Below are 15,687 nucleotides of genomic sequence, written 5' to 3'. Positions count from 1 at the left end.
CATTCAATCTCTGAGTGCCTCTCTAAACACTGTACTGGCTGGTAATTCCCCCCAAGTGCCTCTGTTACAAGTAGTTTGTTCCTCTTTTTGTAAGTGCCTGACTAATTGAGATAGTCCATTAAAGGTTGCAGCCTTAGCTATTAAAATATATTCTACGCAACTGTTAAAGAACTACGCTCACTTGCATTTGATTCTCCCTCCCCTCACCCACACTCCTTCCTTTTCTCTCCCTCTCTCGGCTTTTCTCCTCTTCAAAAAGAACCACAGAACTGTGGAGACCCCACAATGATACACCTTATGTCAGGACACAAAGTCCTTGTGGGTTTCAGGCCACTGGATGAAGATCAGGTTTGGAGGCAGTATTCTGGGAATCACGGGGGGGGGGGGGAGAGAGAACACTCGTGATCATGTCCTGCTTCCATGTTTCTCCAAGGCATCTGGTTGGTGACTGTGAGAACAGGGTGATGGATGGGTCTTTGGCCTGATCAAAGACTCAGATGCTTTGTTCTCACTGGTCCAACACTGTTTTCTGCCTCTGCAATGTGGTAAGGTCCTTTCTGCCCATTTCATTCCTTGATCTAGCATGTGTAGGATGACCTCTCATCAAGGAGACTTCTGTTACATCTCTCCACTTTGGATTGTGTGTGTGTGGTTCAAGAGTGTGCAACTTTGCAGTCACTCCAGCATGCCAATCTGTGCACATGAACTTGGACGAAGAGCACATCTGGCCACAGTTTTGCTTTACAAAGAGAAATGCTTCTGCTTAAGTGCAATACTTTAGAACAATTTGCTTCTTAAAAGTGGGGTGGGAAATCATAAGGCTGAGTGAAAACAAGCTTTTAAAATATTAAAAAAGTCAAAACTGCTCCCCCTAACATAGCTTTGTTCTGTGGGCTTTGCAGACACCATGTGATTTAAGGAAGTGTGCATGTGTTTATTGGAGGCTGCAGGGATGGCTCTCTATTACCCAGACCGGAGCTGCTGCCTCAGACAGGAACATTAGGGAGCAAAAAGCAGCAATGAGGTGCTGAAGGAGAGTGCTACGTCTTGACACCCACAGCTTCCTAAGTTCTTGGGCTACACCAAAACATCCTGGAGGATCCTGATCTGTTGCCAGCATTACAGTAAGATTCAACTCCTGGCCTGACTGATGTCTGCATACAAAATTTGGAGGGAGCACACTGGTTATCTCAGGGAGCAAAAATTTTGAGACTGGCCCTGGGTGTCTTGTTTATTCCACTCTAGTTTTGCTAGCCCCAAGGGTGGGCTCTTCTCTTCTCAAGATGTCAAAGTCCCTTTCGTTGTTGTTGTTGTTGTTGTTGTTGTTGTTGGCAACCATCTGTCTCAAGAGACAATGGAGTGTGTCTCCATGGTGAAGCCAAACCACTGCATTAGTAGCACCGAATTGACCTCCCCAAGGAGCAAGCCTGGGCAATGTGTATAGAGATCCTGAGCTGCCCAGAGGACAAGACCTCCCATCCTTCTTGGTCTTGCTGATGTGGTCCAAAGGAAAGCAGAGCAAGATGTTTGGCATCAACTTGGCTGCAGGAGTTGCCGGAACGAGGTGCACAATGCACCATCCAACCGTCCTAGGGACTCCACATTGGATTTGTGTAGGGCCTACTCCTTAGTATTTTCTTTTCCTGAAGATATCCCACAAGGCAGTGGAGATTTGGGATCAGAGTTTTCCTTCTCCTAGATGGGCTCCATCTGCTTCTCATTTCCATCTTCAGAAACAGCCTTCTTGACCATTGGACCCACTTTTGATCTTGTCTGTTCTATCCGTCAAAACCTGTCTTTGCATGTAGAGGAAGTCTCTAACTCACCCAGGGTTTGAGATCCATCGACTACCCTTATCTAGTTTAGCCAGACAGTTAAATCTGTTCCCAGAGTATGACCACTGTCATGAGCAAACTACTTCGGAAGAAGTCCCGTAACACCCCATACACCCTTTCTTAGTCACTGCAAATAATATTCAGCAACTGTTCTGGGGTGAGAGATTTCAGTGTGTGCCATCCACACACTTTCATGAAACCTTTGCAGTGATCAGGACTAGAAACACTGGGTTTTGTTTTGTTTGTTTTCATAACTGCACTGGGTTTTGGACCTGGGGGGCTGGGGGAGGAATATGGCTTAGTGACAGAATGCAGAAGGTCCCAGGTTCTGTCTATCCCCCGTGGAATCTCTAGCTAGGGCTGGTAAAGAGAGCCCCTGCTTGAAACCCTGGAGAGCTGCTGCCAGTTAGTGTAGACCTTGTTTAGCCAGATGGAACACAACAGCCTGACTCAGCATAAGGCAGCTCCGTAAGTTCCTCTGGCCATCCTGCATTTGGACTGCAGTTTTGCTGGAGATGGAGCAGAAGGCTTGTGATGATTCATTCGATGTGTATTAATAGTGCCATCAAGATAATGTTTTTTTGTCTAGCTGTGCAGCACCCAATCCCAGCAAACCCAAATATTTCACTCTCCATCTGGCTTGTGGCTGCTTCTTCAGCAAAGGAAGCTTTGAGGAATTGTTTGGAAAGAACACTGTACAACACGTTCTGCTGAGGAGAAAAACCAGATAATTACCCATGGGCTTTTCATCCGGGGGGGGGGGAGTTTTTTTGCCTTCTTGCATAGTGATGTGGATGTGGGCCAATTCATTACCAGGAATGACCCAGCCCATAGCAGTTGGAAGGTTGGTGCCCTCCTTCTGAAGAGGCCTGTGGGTGGAGAGGGGCTTATTCAGCCTTTTTCATGGCTGTTGGTTGGATATATCCTTCAAGTCCTGGGCTGGGTTAACTTTGCGCCAAGAATGCAAGAGTGTTCCTGGTGATGCTTTTGCACATGGAGAGGGAATCTTTAACATCTCTTTTCCTTGTTGCCCCTGAGGAAAGGTGGTTTTCTTAATTAGAGGGGCTGCCTTCATGGTTGTTTCTTTATTTTCTCAAGGTTTGCAACAAAAATCCCTGTGATCCTCTCAAAAGTGAAAACATATCTCAGGAACAGGTGGGGTGTGAAGCTCTATAGACAGATGTTTCTGGACTCCACCATTCTTGACTGCTGGCCATGCTGCTGAGGGTTGATGGGGGTCCATCAGCCCCGGAAGGCAAGGGGCTTCCCACCCCCCAGCACAATATTTTCTCAGTCTTGACATTGGTTATTACATTAGATGTGTTTGTTTATCTAATGAGTGCTGGGGAAGATGGTAGTTCACTGACTTCTGATATGACTTCCAAGACACACTAAGTTTTTATGAAAAATGTCCATTTTGGTTCCCAAAGTCCTAGCTCTGACCAGTGAGTACAGGTGATTCTCAACTTATGCAGAGGTTATGCTCCGGGAGCAGCGCCTAAAGCTAAAATCATGTAAAATCATGTATAGTCAAAGCACACTTTCCCTGCACCTCTGAATGCTGCACCGTGCCTGTAAGAGGGGGCGCCATGCAGTGGCATAGCGTGGGGGGTTCAGGGGGGCCGGCCGCACCGGGTGCAACATCTGGGGGTTAGGGTTAGGGGGCTCAAATCCACGGGTTAGGGGGCGCAAATTACTTGCCTTGCCCCGGGTGCTGACAACCCACGCTACGCCACTGGCGCCATGGGCTGGATAGACGAGCCCTGTGGGCCACTGCCGACCCACGGGCCTTAGGTTGCCAACCCCTGATCTAAACCAATCTGGAGGGCATACAGATTGCTTTTCAGTTTCACCAGATATTTAGTTTCACCCCCATATTTAGCCTGGCTTGGTGAGCAATCCAAAGGAAACACTATTAATTTCAAAGGACTGCAGTCAGTTCTTACAAGGTTCAGGGCTGGCTCCAGGTGGATCTACTAACTATTTGCTTTTGAATCAGTGGTTCGGTTAGGGTTAGGGTTAGGGGTATGAATCAAATGCCTGCCAAAATTGGGTGCCATTTCCAGAGGAACAGCCCTGTTAATCTTTTGCAGTAAAAGCAACCAAGAATCTTCTGTAACCTTAGAGACTAACAAATAAGCTCTCTTGGGCTACAGTTCAATTCAGCTGATGCATGAAGTGTTATTCTGAGCTGCAGGAGGGGGAGAGGTTGTAGAAAGTGAGGTCAGGGGAGTGAAATGCAGACAGTAATTATATAATTAACTGTGGTAGTAGGTTTTTTTTAGAAGAAGAAGAAGAAGAAGAAGAAGGAGAAGAAGGAGAAGAAGAAGAAGAAGAAGAAGAAGAAGAAGAAGAAGAAGAAGAAGAAGAAGAAGAAGAAGTTGTTTTTGATGACACAGTCGTCCTGGAATTGTTAAACCAATTAACATATATGATATGTTAAAAATATTTCAGTCAAGATCATTCCACAAGCGCTAGCTTTGAATCTCTTGGTGTATTGTAACTCAGCAGTTTCATGTTGAAGTCTCCCTCTAAAGTCCATGGCAGAGGGTCCTGAAAGTCAGAAGTCTGCCCTTAATGGGTTTTGAATCTTGCCTTTTCTGATGTCGATCTGTTCCAATTTATTCTGTTTGCAAATATTCTGACCTGTAGAATCAGAAGAGCATTGCTAGTAGGTGGGTGGATTTACAAAGGAATACTGCTTCTGATACTAGAGGCAGACCATAGACATCCTGGCTAGTAGCCACTGATAGTCTCCTCTCCTCCAATCCTCTTTTAAAGCCATTTAAGTTGGTGGCCATCACTGCCTCTTGTGGGAGGGAGTTCCACAGTTTCACTATGTGTTGAGTGAAGACAGCCTTTCTTTTATCTTCCAATGTCTGAGTATTAATGTTACAAGAGGGGAGGACTTTCTTTGTCCACTTTCCCCATGCCAGGCATCTTCTTATAAACTTCTCTCACTCACCTTTTCTCTGAACTAAAAGGCAACCTTTCCTCATAGGGCAATTTTGTCTCTCTTCAAGCCCAGTGCTCCTGCCTGGGATCACATCTGGAGCAGCTTGCTCCCATTCCATTGCCAGGGGAGGAAATTTATTATTGTACTCCTATCTCTGTTCTGTCCTTCATCATTCCTGTTTCCAGAGATGCTTACAGCATGCAACATTAACAACAATAAAACACAACGTCCAATAAAATGCAATTGCTAAAACAGAGAAAAAACCAACCCCTAAAATGCAAACTATCTTTATGAACTGAGCAGGCAGACTCCCTGTTTCGTTTGCAGCTGGCCAGACAAAATAAAGCCCCTGTAAAAAGCCTTGACAGCATTTTCAACTGGGCACAGAAAGGTAACCAGCATTGGCGCAGGTGGTGAAGCAGAAGGCACAAAAGTGAGCAGAGCAATTAATATAAATCCCTAACCCTTGGTGCAGGGACTCAGAAGTCTCTAGACTCTGCTTGGGCAGGCAAGAGGTACAATCAGGGTTCAAGGACAAGGAGGATCTGCAGTGGGCTTGAGGAGAGGTGTGACCTGAGGAGAATCCCAGGATAGCGTTCAGCCCCTGATGACTTGGTTGCCCACCCCTATTGTTTTAGATTGTAAGTGTAATGGGGCAGAGACCTGTCCTCTTTTACTATGAACCTGGGGCTGATGGGAATCACATTTATCAACATCTGGAGGGCACCACATCCCGGCGGCTGGTAAAGGGTCATGCACCCTGATGGTGCTGTAAAAATAATTAGAGCTCCATGACACTGGTCCGCAGTGAAGGCCTGGGGCCACCTTCACACCAAGGGTTGTGAGCTTGCCATTCCCCAGCGTGTGTGCTCCTTGTCTGAGCAGTTCCCCCCCCCACACCACTTGGGGATACGAGAGGCTTGCAGGCTCAGTGGGGCTTCCTATTGAGGAATGCCTTCTGCATGTATTTCTGCACAAATAGTTGGCCACAGAAAAAGGGATGTGGAATTTCTGTTATGAACTGAATAAACATTATGTCACAGGCTGTTTGGATTTAATGAATTCTGACTCACTTTAGATGGCTTAGGCGCACTTAGTTTCCAAGGCACAAAGATCATGTGATCTTTTCCTATAGCAATAAGCAGATTGAAAACCATAATTGCCAAATAATGATTTCCACTAGAGCACTGATAAATGTTACAGGAGAGTTGGCCAAGAAATCCATTTAAAATTATTAATTATTAATTATTAATTATTAATTTTTCAGAAAAGAGGTTTTCGGGTTTTGTTTTCTTTATTTAAAAAGCCACTTTAAAAGTCTTGTTTCAATTTGTTCAGTAATTTTTCAAAAGGCATGTGAGCAATCATAAATATGCCGTGAGTGAGCGAGGGCCAGGTCAACAGGTGAGGATGCTAAACAGTTGTAATGAAAATAAGTTAAGGAATTACATTGCATTGCAAGGCCTTTTATTTTGTTAGGAGCTGGTCTGTGTGTTGAGAAAGAAACCTCAGACTATGAGTTCCTCTAGCTGAGTTTTGGCTACACTGCTGTTCTTTTCTACCTGGCAAAGGGAGCTGTGCTCTGACTCTTTGTACGTTTGTATCAGTAGACTATCTACACAAAATGCATGTGTCCACACACACACACACTTTTTTCTCTCTCTCTCCTTTCGAAATGGTCAGAAGCACTCCAGGATGTTATGGAGAAAGTCAGTGAAGGGTTAGCTTGAGAAGGAGTGGCGGCTTGGGGGGAATCCCAAGGCCCCCTTGGAAAGACCTGGAGGGCCATATCTGGACCTTGGCCCTGAGTTATGTCAGAGAATCCCAGTCTATACATGAAGTGATTGTTTGGGTGTATCAAAGAACCATCACAGACTATTAACTGCACCCAAAACTTTGGTGTGGCCCATTGTCAATTTGGGAGGCCACTGCCACCTGTGGCAGTCATTAGTAGATGTGCAACCACGTGACAGTGCATGAACCAAGCCTTATGTGCGCAGCATAGGTGAAGCTGTTTTAGGTGCAGCATTTCTGTAAATAGAAATTGAAGGGATGTTTCAGGCAACCCAATAGCATCTAAGAAGCACAAGGATAATTGGATTTTTTTTCTTCTGCCATTATTATCCATATTCAATATAAGAACACACACCCAAATCTAAATTCATAGAGGAAACACTCTTTATTTTTTTTTTGCTAGATGTTAGCTGCGCACTAGATCCAGCCAGTCCAGAGCTCAAACTGAAGCAGGCTGAAGAAGCACTGAAATATACTCATGCTCTTTATTCAGCTCATAGTGGTGAGGAGAAATGAATGAAAGTCCCCTCTAAGTATCTGCCTTATATACATTATTTACACAATGGGCTGCCCATGATTGGCTAATTCCGGAATTCTACTGTAAGCCAATCAGGTTGTGGATTCACTTCAATCTGGAGCATGATTGGGTGGTTCCTGCCAACCAATCATACTGCTGCATTATTCTAGGACCAATCAGACTGCTGCATTCTGAATCCTATTGTTCTAGGACCAATCAGACTGCTGCCTTTTGGATCCTATTGTTCTAGGACCAATCAGACTGCTGCAGTTTGGATCCTATTCAGCTCAGTACATAACACCCCTCCCCTCTAAGTTCCAGTCCTGCCCTGGAGGTCGCATTCATAGTCCTCAAGGTACGCCGGCGGCCTACGTGTGCATTGCGGCCTGGGGTGTTCCCTGGTCTGGGGTTCAGGTTCTGGATCATGTTCCAAGGATGCTGGCTGTGATGGGGCTGTTTGGTCTGGTGCAACCGGTTCGCTCAGTCATGGTTCTGGTTCCGGTGTCCTTTCAGCCTCGCGGGTCCTCTCTGTATTTACTGATTCTGCCTCTCCTGCTGGCCCCTCCTGCTCTATGGGCCTCACTGCCCCACTGTTCCCTTGGGACTCCTCTGACCTGTCCTCCTCCTGGTTTTCTCCCGGGAATCGTCGCCGTATCTGGTCGCAGTGGCGGCGCCAGCATTGTCCCCCATCTGTTAGCACCTCGTACAACACAGGGCCAGTGTTGGTGACTGTGGCGGGCACCCATGCTGGACCTGCCCCAAAATTCTTTGCGTACACTGGGTCCTGGGCCTCGAAGATCCGGGGGTTCCTGCCTTCCCCCACCACTACCTCATCCTGAGCTCTATCGGGGTGAAGGCGGTCCAATCTGATTGCAAGGCGCCGACCCATTAGTAGTTCAGCAGGGCTCCGGCCAGTCATTGAGCTGGGGGTGCTGTGCTGTGCTAGAAGGAATGTGGCAAGGCGGTACTCCCAATCCCCTTGCGTCATGCGGCGGAGGGTGTCCTTGGTGGTCCGCACTATGCGTTCTGCTTGGCCATTGGGGGCAGGGTGGAATGGTGCCGAACGGATGTGGCGGATGGCGTTCTGCGCTGTGAAGGTCTGGAATTCTCCTGACATAAATGCAGTCCCGTTGTCTGAGACGAGAGTGTCAGGGAGCCCGTGGGTTGCAAACAGCCTGTGTAGTACCTGGATGGCTGTGGACGTAGAAGTGGACGGTACCAGTGCAACTTCCAGCCATTTGGTGTAGGAGTCCACCACTATGAAGAATGTTTTCCCCTGAAAGGGGCCAGCGAAGTCCACATGCAGGCGTGACCATGGTGCTCGGGCGGACTCCCAGGACTGGACTGGGGCCCTTGGGGGATCTGGGCGGGATTCTTGGCAGCCTGGCAGTGTTTGACCCAGGCCTCTATCTCTCCGTCGATCCCCGGGCACCACACATAACTCCTGGCAAGGGCCTTCATTCTTACTATCCCTGGGTGTGTCTCGTGTAGGGCTGTGAGGACCCTTTTGCGGAGGGGCTGGGGAACAACGACCCTGCTTTCCCCATAACAGGCACCCCTTGTGGGCCGACAGTTCATGTTTGCGGGTTGTGTAGCCGGCGAATTCTGGCCCAGGGCTGCTGCTGGGCCATCCCCTCCACACCCAGTCCAGGACCTGGGAGATGACCCTATCTTTCTTGGAATGGTGTGCAACTTCTTGTGCCTGAATGGGGCAGTCGGGAAGTAGCTCCAGGCTCATAACCTCTTGTGCAGGTGCTGGGTCGGGGCCTGTTTCTGGTAGTGGTAGCCTGCTGAGGGCGTCCGCATGGCCCATCGCCTTCCCAGGGCGGTGAATCAGTGCATACAGGTAGCTGGCAAGGAAAATTGACCACCTGAGGACGCCAGGAGACAGCACTTGGGGGGTCTGCTTTTCAGGGGCAAACAAGCCAAGCAACGGCTTGTGGTCAGTCACCACGGTGAAGGGCCGCCCGTACAAGAAATCATGGAATTTTTTTACTCCCTTCACGATTGCCAGACCCTCCTTGTTGATTTGCGAGTAGTTCCGCTCGCTTGCGTTGAGTGTCTGGGAAAAGTATGCCACCGGTACCTCTCTTCCATCTGGGAGTTGGTGTCCCAGGATAGCGCTAATGCCATAGGGTGAGGCGTCACATGCTAGCACCACCGGCAGCCTCTCGTTGAAGTGTGCCAAGACTGAGTTTGAGACAAGCAAGTCCTTGACTGCCTGGAATGCGGCCTCCTGGTGCTGGCCCCACACCCAAGGGGCCCGCTTGTCCAGGAGTCTGTGTAGGGGCTCCGCTATCGCCGCCTTGTGGGGAAGGAAGGAATGGTAAAAGTTCAATAGTCCCAAGAAGGCCTGAAGTTCAGTCTTGTTCTTGGGCGCTGGGGCCCATACCTTGTCCCCAGTCGGGTGGACCCCTTCTGCATCCACCATAAATCCCAGAAAGTCCACCTGAGGCACTCCTAGTAGACATTTTTCCCGCTTCACCTTGAGACCCGCCGTCTGGAAACGGTGCAGAACGGTGCGGAGGCGGTCCTCAAACTCCTCTGGTGTGGGCCCGGCAATCAACACATCATCGAAGAAGGGGGTGACGCCAGGAATACCTTTAAGGAGAGAGTCCATTAGATTTTGGAATATGCCTGGTGCCACACTGACACCGAATTGCAGCCGCTTTACCCTGAATGCTCCTCTGTGCGTCACAATCGTCTGTGCCTCTGCTGTGGCCTCATCTACTGGCAGCTGTTGATATGCTTGGGCCAAGTCCAGCTTGCCAAAAAATTTCGACCCAGCCAGGGTGGCAAGGACATGGCTGACCACTGGCACTGGGTATGCATGGGCGTGAGGGCCTTGTTTATGGTACATTTGTAGTCTGTGCAGATGTGGACCGAACCATTAGGCTTGATGGGTGTGACGATTGGGGTTTCCCAGGGGGCATTAGGCACCGGCTCCAGCACTCCTTGCTTCACGAGCCGGTCCAATTCCTCGTCTATACGGGGTTTCAGGGCGAACGGGACCCGGCGGGCCTTGAGCCTGACCGGTCGTACTGCGGGGTCAAGCTGTAGAGCAATGGGGGGGCCCGTATACTGTCCCAATTTCCCATCGAAAACCCCTGGAAATTCCTTGCATATGGCGTCCACGTCCACTTGTAAGCTAGTGTGGTTCACCCCGGTGACGGCTAGCCCCAGTGGTCCAAACCATGCCAATCCCAGTAAGCTAATGTAGGGGCCCTTGACCACAAGCAAGTCCAGTTGCCGCGTCCGCCCTCGGTATTGCACCCTGAAGGTCCCCAACTCCCATTGTGGGGACCTTACGTTTCTGGAAGTCCCGGAGGGTGAATGGGGCCGGCCTGAGTTTGGGACCCCCAGTAGGACACAGTTTCCTTAAGGTCCTTGCCGAGATTATGGATAGAGTTGATCCCGTGTCAAGCTCCATGCGGCATGGGGCCCCCTCTATCTGTACCTCTACATAAATTTTCTCTACGTTGGGGTGGGGCAACTGGTATACCTGGCAGTCCGTGATCTCTATTGAGTTGCCTTGGTGCGTTGGGCCCCGGGACCTGGGGCTCTTGGATTGGTCATCTGATGCCTGGCGTCGGGTGGGCTGAGCCCGACACACCCGGGCGATGTGTCCCGATTTTCTGCACTGCCTGCACTCTGCGTTGTGGAAACGGCAGGTCCTCCTCTCGTGACTCTCCCTGCAGCTTGCGCAGTTCCCTCCTTCTCATCGAGGCAGCTGTGGTCTGTGCGCTGCTGTACTCGGTGCACCTCCTCCCTGTCGGATTTTGAGTCGTCGATGAGGTCTTTGTGGTGGACCCTCGGTTGGGACGGCAGGCTCGGCCGTGCCTCTTGCGTCGACCTCTCGGCAGCTTCCATTGCCAGGGCCTCCTCCAGAGCGACCTGGAACGTTAGGTCCTTCTTAGCGTAGAGGCGTCGTTGCAGCTTCTCATCCTTCAGGCCACCGACGAGGCGGTCACGAAGCATGTTCTCCAGCTCTGAGAAGTTGCAGAACCAGGCGGCTTGGCGGAGAGAGGTCACAAACCCAGTTATGGTTTCCCCAGGGGCTTGCCGCTTTGCGTAGAAGGCATTTCGACGAGCCACCACTGAGGGCTGCAGCGAAAAGTGCCCCTTCAGCTGTTCCATTATTGTTTTGTATGGAACATTAGCGACGCCTTCAGGCGCAAGGAGAGCCCAGGCGATTTCAAACGTCTCCTCTCCGCAGATGCTGAAGAATATCGCCCTCTTCTTGGCGTCTTCTTCGTCGGTGACCCCTTTGGCTTCTAGGAGGAAGGTGAAACAGGAGGCGTACGCTTCCCAGTCTCCCGATGCTGGGTTGAATGGCGAGAAGCTGCTGTCGGTTGCCATTCTGAGTTCCTTGTGTCCCGGAGCTGAAGCCTGGATACACGGTGCGAGGCAGCGGTGCGGCAGGTGGCAGTGCTGCGGTGCTGTGTGTGGCAGTCAGCTCAGCGGGATCCCACCTTCGTTGCCAGTGAAATATATTCAGAGTCGCAAAGTGATTTCATGCTCTTTATTCAGCTCATAGTGGTGAGGAGGAATGAATGAAAGTCCCCTCAAAGTATCTGCTTTATATACATTATTTACACAATGGGCTGCACATGATTGGCTAATTCTGGAATTCTACTGTAAGCCAATCAGGTTGTGGATTCACTTCAATCTGGAGCATGATTGGGTGGTTCGTGCCAACCAATCATACTGCTGCATTATTCTAGGACCAATCAGACTGCTGCATTCTGAATCCTATTGTTCTAGGACCAATCAGACTCCTGCCTTTTGGATCCTATTGTTCTAGGACCAGGCTGCTGCAGTTTGGATCCTATTCAACTCAGTACATAACAAGCACCCAGCGGGATTTAACTTTCTCCTCACTGACTGCTGAGGGGAGAGTTCAATCCTGCTCTCTGCAGGAATCTGGCATTCAGCAGGATTGAACGTTTCACCTCCTCCTTGCTTTACCTCTCCTTGAGAGAAATATTTAAACAGGGCTTAAAACCCTAATTAAGCATTGGGGCTGGCCCTCAAATCAGTTATGGGCCTGGATCCAGCTTAAATTGGGCCCCAGATTAGATCTGGGTGTGTGTCACTAATAAACCTCAATTGCTTCATTATCTGGCAAAAGCAAAACAAAACCCTAGCCCCAAAGCTCTAAAGGTGTGTGTTGTTTATGCCCTTGCATGCTGAGGCACAAAGGGTGTGTCCAATATGTGAGAACTTATGCATATCAACCTGCAATGTTCCATCAACCTACAGCCTTAAATTTGCAATGTTTTGTTTTTAAAAGTTTAAATTGCAACAATGGGAGAAAGAAGGCCGGGTGATTGCATGATCTCTCATTGACCATCTGTTCCCACTAGGTGGCACTGCACTGTCAACTTAGTTCAGGTTGGCCATTGAAAGGTTTGGCCAGGATTCCAAAAGTGGTTTGAGATACGTCTGCATTAGGAACGGCCACAGGTCCTGGCATGCTAGCGCAAGCCTTATTCCTGGAGCTTGGATCTTTGCAAGAACCTTTTTTTGAGATATATGTAGCATTTTTTTTATTCATAATATCCTGTCTTCATTTTTTCCTGTGCCCTAACATGATTGGCCATGATTGCCCTCCATCAAGAGCCTTATTTTATTTCTGTATTTATTACAACATTTATGCCTCGCCTGCCACATTTCCTCCAGGGAGTTCAAGGCAGCATATACTGTTGTGCTCTCTCCATATTATCTTCACAGCAAGGAAGGTTAGCTTGATCAACCCTACTCAGCATGGCCAAAGATCAGAGGTGGTCAGAGTTGTGGTCTGACTGCAGTTGGAGTGCCAGATATCCCCAGTCACTGCTCTAAGGGCTCAAACTCTTAAATGCCTAATCTGGAGATACATGTGGAAAACAAGAATTGTATGCATGCATCAATGTAGATCTAGCAAACTGAAGTTCTAGGAAAAAAGTTTTTTAGAAAACAAGTTCCTCAGTTACTTGCAGCTGCCCTCAAATATCTGCTAGGCATTGGGGCAGTGTGAGGCTCGTCAGCAGCTTCCTCTTTAACGAAGTGGATTTAGAGTGTGTTGGCAAACATTCAACCTTGCCAAAAATGCAGCATTTAAATGATGGCACAAATTGTGTGCGAAATTAGAAAAGCAACAAATGGTGGACAGGCCAGTAAAAAGACCTTGGGTGGAATTTATAGCACTTTGTCAATGTTTTCTTACTGCAGGAGGTGTTCCAGGGGGTGTTTATGGAATAGATCAGTATGATGAAAACTACTTTCCCCCTTCTTGGACTTAAGCCACTTGTTGTGTTGCTGCAATGGGTAGTACCGTATTTTTTGCACCATAACACTCACTTTTTTCCTCCTAGAAAGTAAGGGGAAATGTCTGTGCGTGTTATGGAGCGAATGCCTGCGGGTGGCGGGGGGATCTGCTGCAGTCGTGAGCAGAGGATCCATGGTTCCCCTTCCTTCCCTCCTCCGTGGTTACAAAGCATGGATCCACATAGATCCTCAGGATTTTGGCATTGGGCTACTCCAAACTCACTGTCAGATCACATGTCTGCGGCCACAGCATGAACCACAAAAATCATATATCACTATTTCGTTTAGAATATTTTTTTTCTTGTTTTCCTCCTCTAAAAACTATGTGCGTGTTATGGTCTGGTGCGTGTTATAGAGCGAAAAATACGGTATATGGAACCTCTAGTAGTGCCAATTCTGCCAATCAAAACAGTCAAGTGGGCACATTTGGAGTAAGGCAATCTCAGAGGTAAACTGATCCCAAGTTAAGGGCTTTATATACTGATAGCAACACCTTGAACTTAGCCCGGTAGCAAATTGGCAAGCAGTGCAGGTCTCTGAGCACAGGTGTTATATGCTGACAAGGCCTTGCTCCTGTCAGCAATCATGCTGCAGCATTCTGCACTGACTGCAGCTTCCAGGTCAAGCAGCAAGGGAAGCCAACACAAAATAAAATAAAAACCACAGTTTGCTTCTAGTGCTATTTTTAATTGAATTTTTAAGGATACTTCTAGGTCATACAAGTTTATCTAGCCCATTAGTGGCTTGATCCCTGCTCCTGCCAACCTAGCAGTTCGAAAGCATGTCAAAGTGCAAGTAGATAAATAGGTACCGCTCCGGTGGGAAGGTAAACGGCATTTCCGTGTGCTGCTCTGGTTCGCCAGAAGCGGCTCAGTCCTGCTGGCCACATGACCTGGAAGTTGTACACCGGCTCCCTCGGCCAATAAAGCGAGATGAGCGCCACAACCCCAGAGTCGGCCACGACTGGACCTAATGGTCAGGGGTCCCTTTACCTTTACCTAGTTGTCTTTGGGAAGCCCAAGTTTTAAAGGGTATGCTGCCCCTGTGCCTGGATGCTCTACTAGCTGCCATGATGTATAGCCACTGTAATAGACCCACCCTTCTTTCTCTAAGAATGTTCCTAACATCTTTTTTAAAAAGAAAAGGGGGCAAAGCAATTTAAGCTAGTGTCCATGAGCAGATTATGCAGGCAACAAATTCCACAAGCCAGGTTACATTTTATGGCTTAATTAATAAAGGATGCTTTTGAATGTTGCACATCACAAGTCGAGCAAAGCTGGCGTCTGCTCACTGTACTGTACTTTCTTTTTTTAAAAAAAGCAAATTTTGATTCCCAGAAAGCATCTGGGAATTTGAATAGAGTTCTTAATGATCTCTATCCTCTAGAGTTCAGGAGGGTTTGGAGATTAATGACTGCTGTTCTGGCCCACTGCTACATTTTATTATGTATTTGGTGAGTAAGAGCATACACATGCATTGTATAACAGAGAGAATCTGCAACACATGCTTGAGAGAGGGTTTTTTTGGGGGGGTGATGGGGAAGAGGGAGACACCCAAAGTTGAGATCACACAGAAAGATTTCGGCCAGAAATGGTCACCACACCCAAGAATCACAGTTGTAGAACAAACCAAACTGCAATTGTTTTATTTTATCTCTCGGGGTTGTTGTTGTTTTAAAAAATAAAAACCTTTTACTTTGTGATCCCTTATGTCATTGTTCCAGTTTGTACTCAACTCCCACCCTCAGGGGCAAGAAAATGACATAACAACATCAGAAGGATAGCTGTCAGTAGAGCATGAGGCTATTTATCTCAGGGTCGTGGGTTTGAGCCCCACATTGGGCGAAAGATTCCCAATGGGAAGCCCACAAGCTGGGCCAGAGCACGGCATCAACACTCTCCCGTTTTGCAGTTCCCAGAAACTGGCATTTGGCGGCCTCCTGCCTTTGACAGTGGCGGCAGAGCAGATCCTTTGTCATGAGTAGCCACCAGTAGTCTTATCACCCCTGGATTTGCCCAATCCTCTTTTAAAGCCACCCAGGTTGGTGGCCATCACTCCATCGACCACAGGGGCTGTGTGTGCAACTCCTTCCAGCATCCAGCTTCATTTGACCAAAATCTATCAATCATCGTGGATTTAAATTCTTGCAGTGGGAGAACTGGGAGGGAGAATCTCACATTTGATTTCACAAGGGGAGGGTGGGGGAGTTTCAACAAATTCCAAAGGGCTGGTCTTGGATAGGGTTGCCATATATCAAAAAGTTAAAATCTGGACAG

Source organism: Podarcis raffonei, chromosome Z, assembly GCF_027172205.1.
Source record: "Podarcis raffonei isolate rPodRaf1 chromosome Z, rPodRaf1.pri, whole genome shotgun sequence".
In the NCBI taxonomy this organism is placed as follows: Eukaryota; Metazoa; Chordata; class Lepidosauria; order Squamata; family Lacertidae; genus Podarcis; species Podarcis raffonei.
This window is presented reverse-complemented; position numbering follows the sequence as displayed.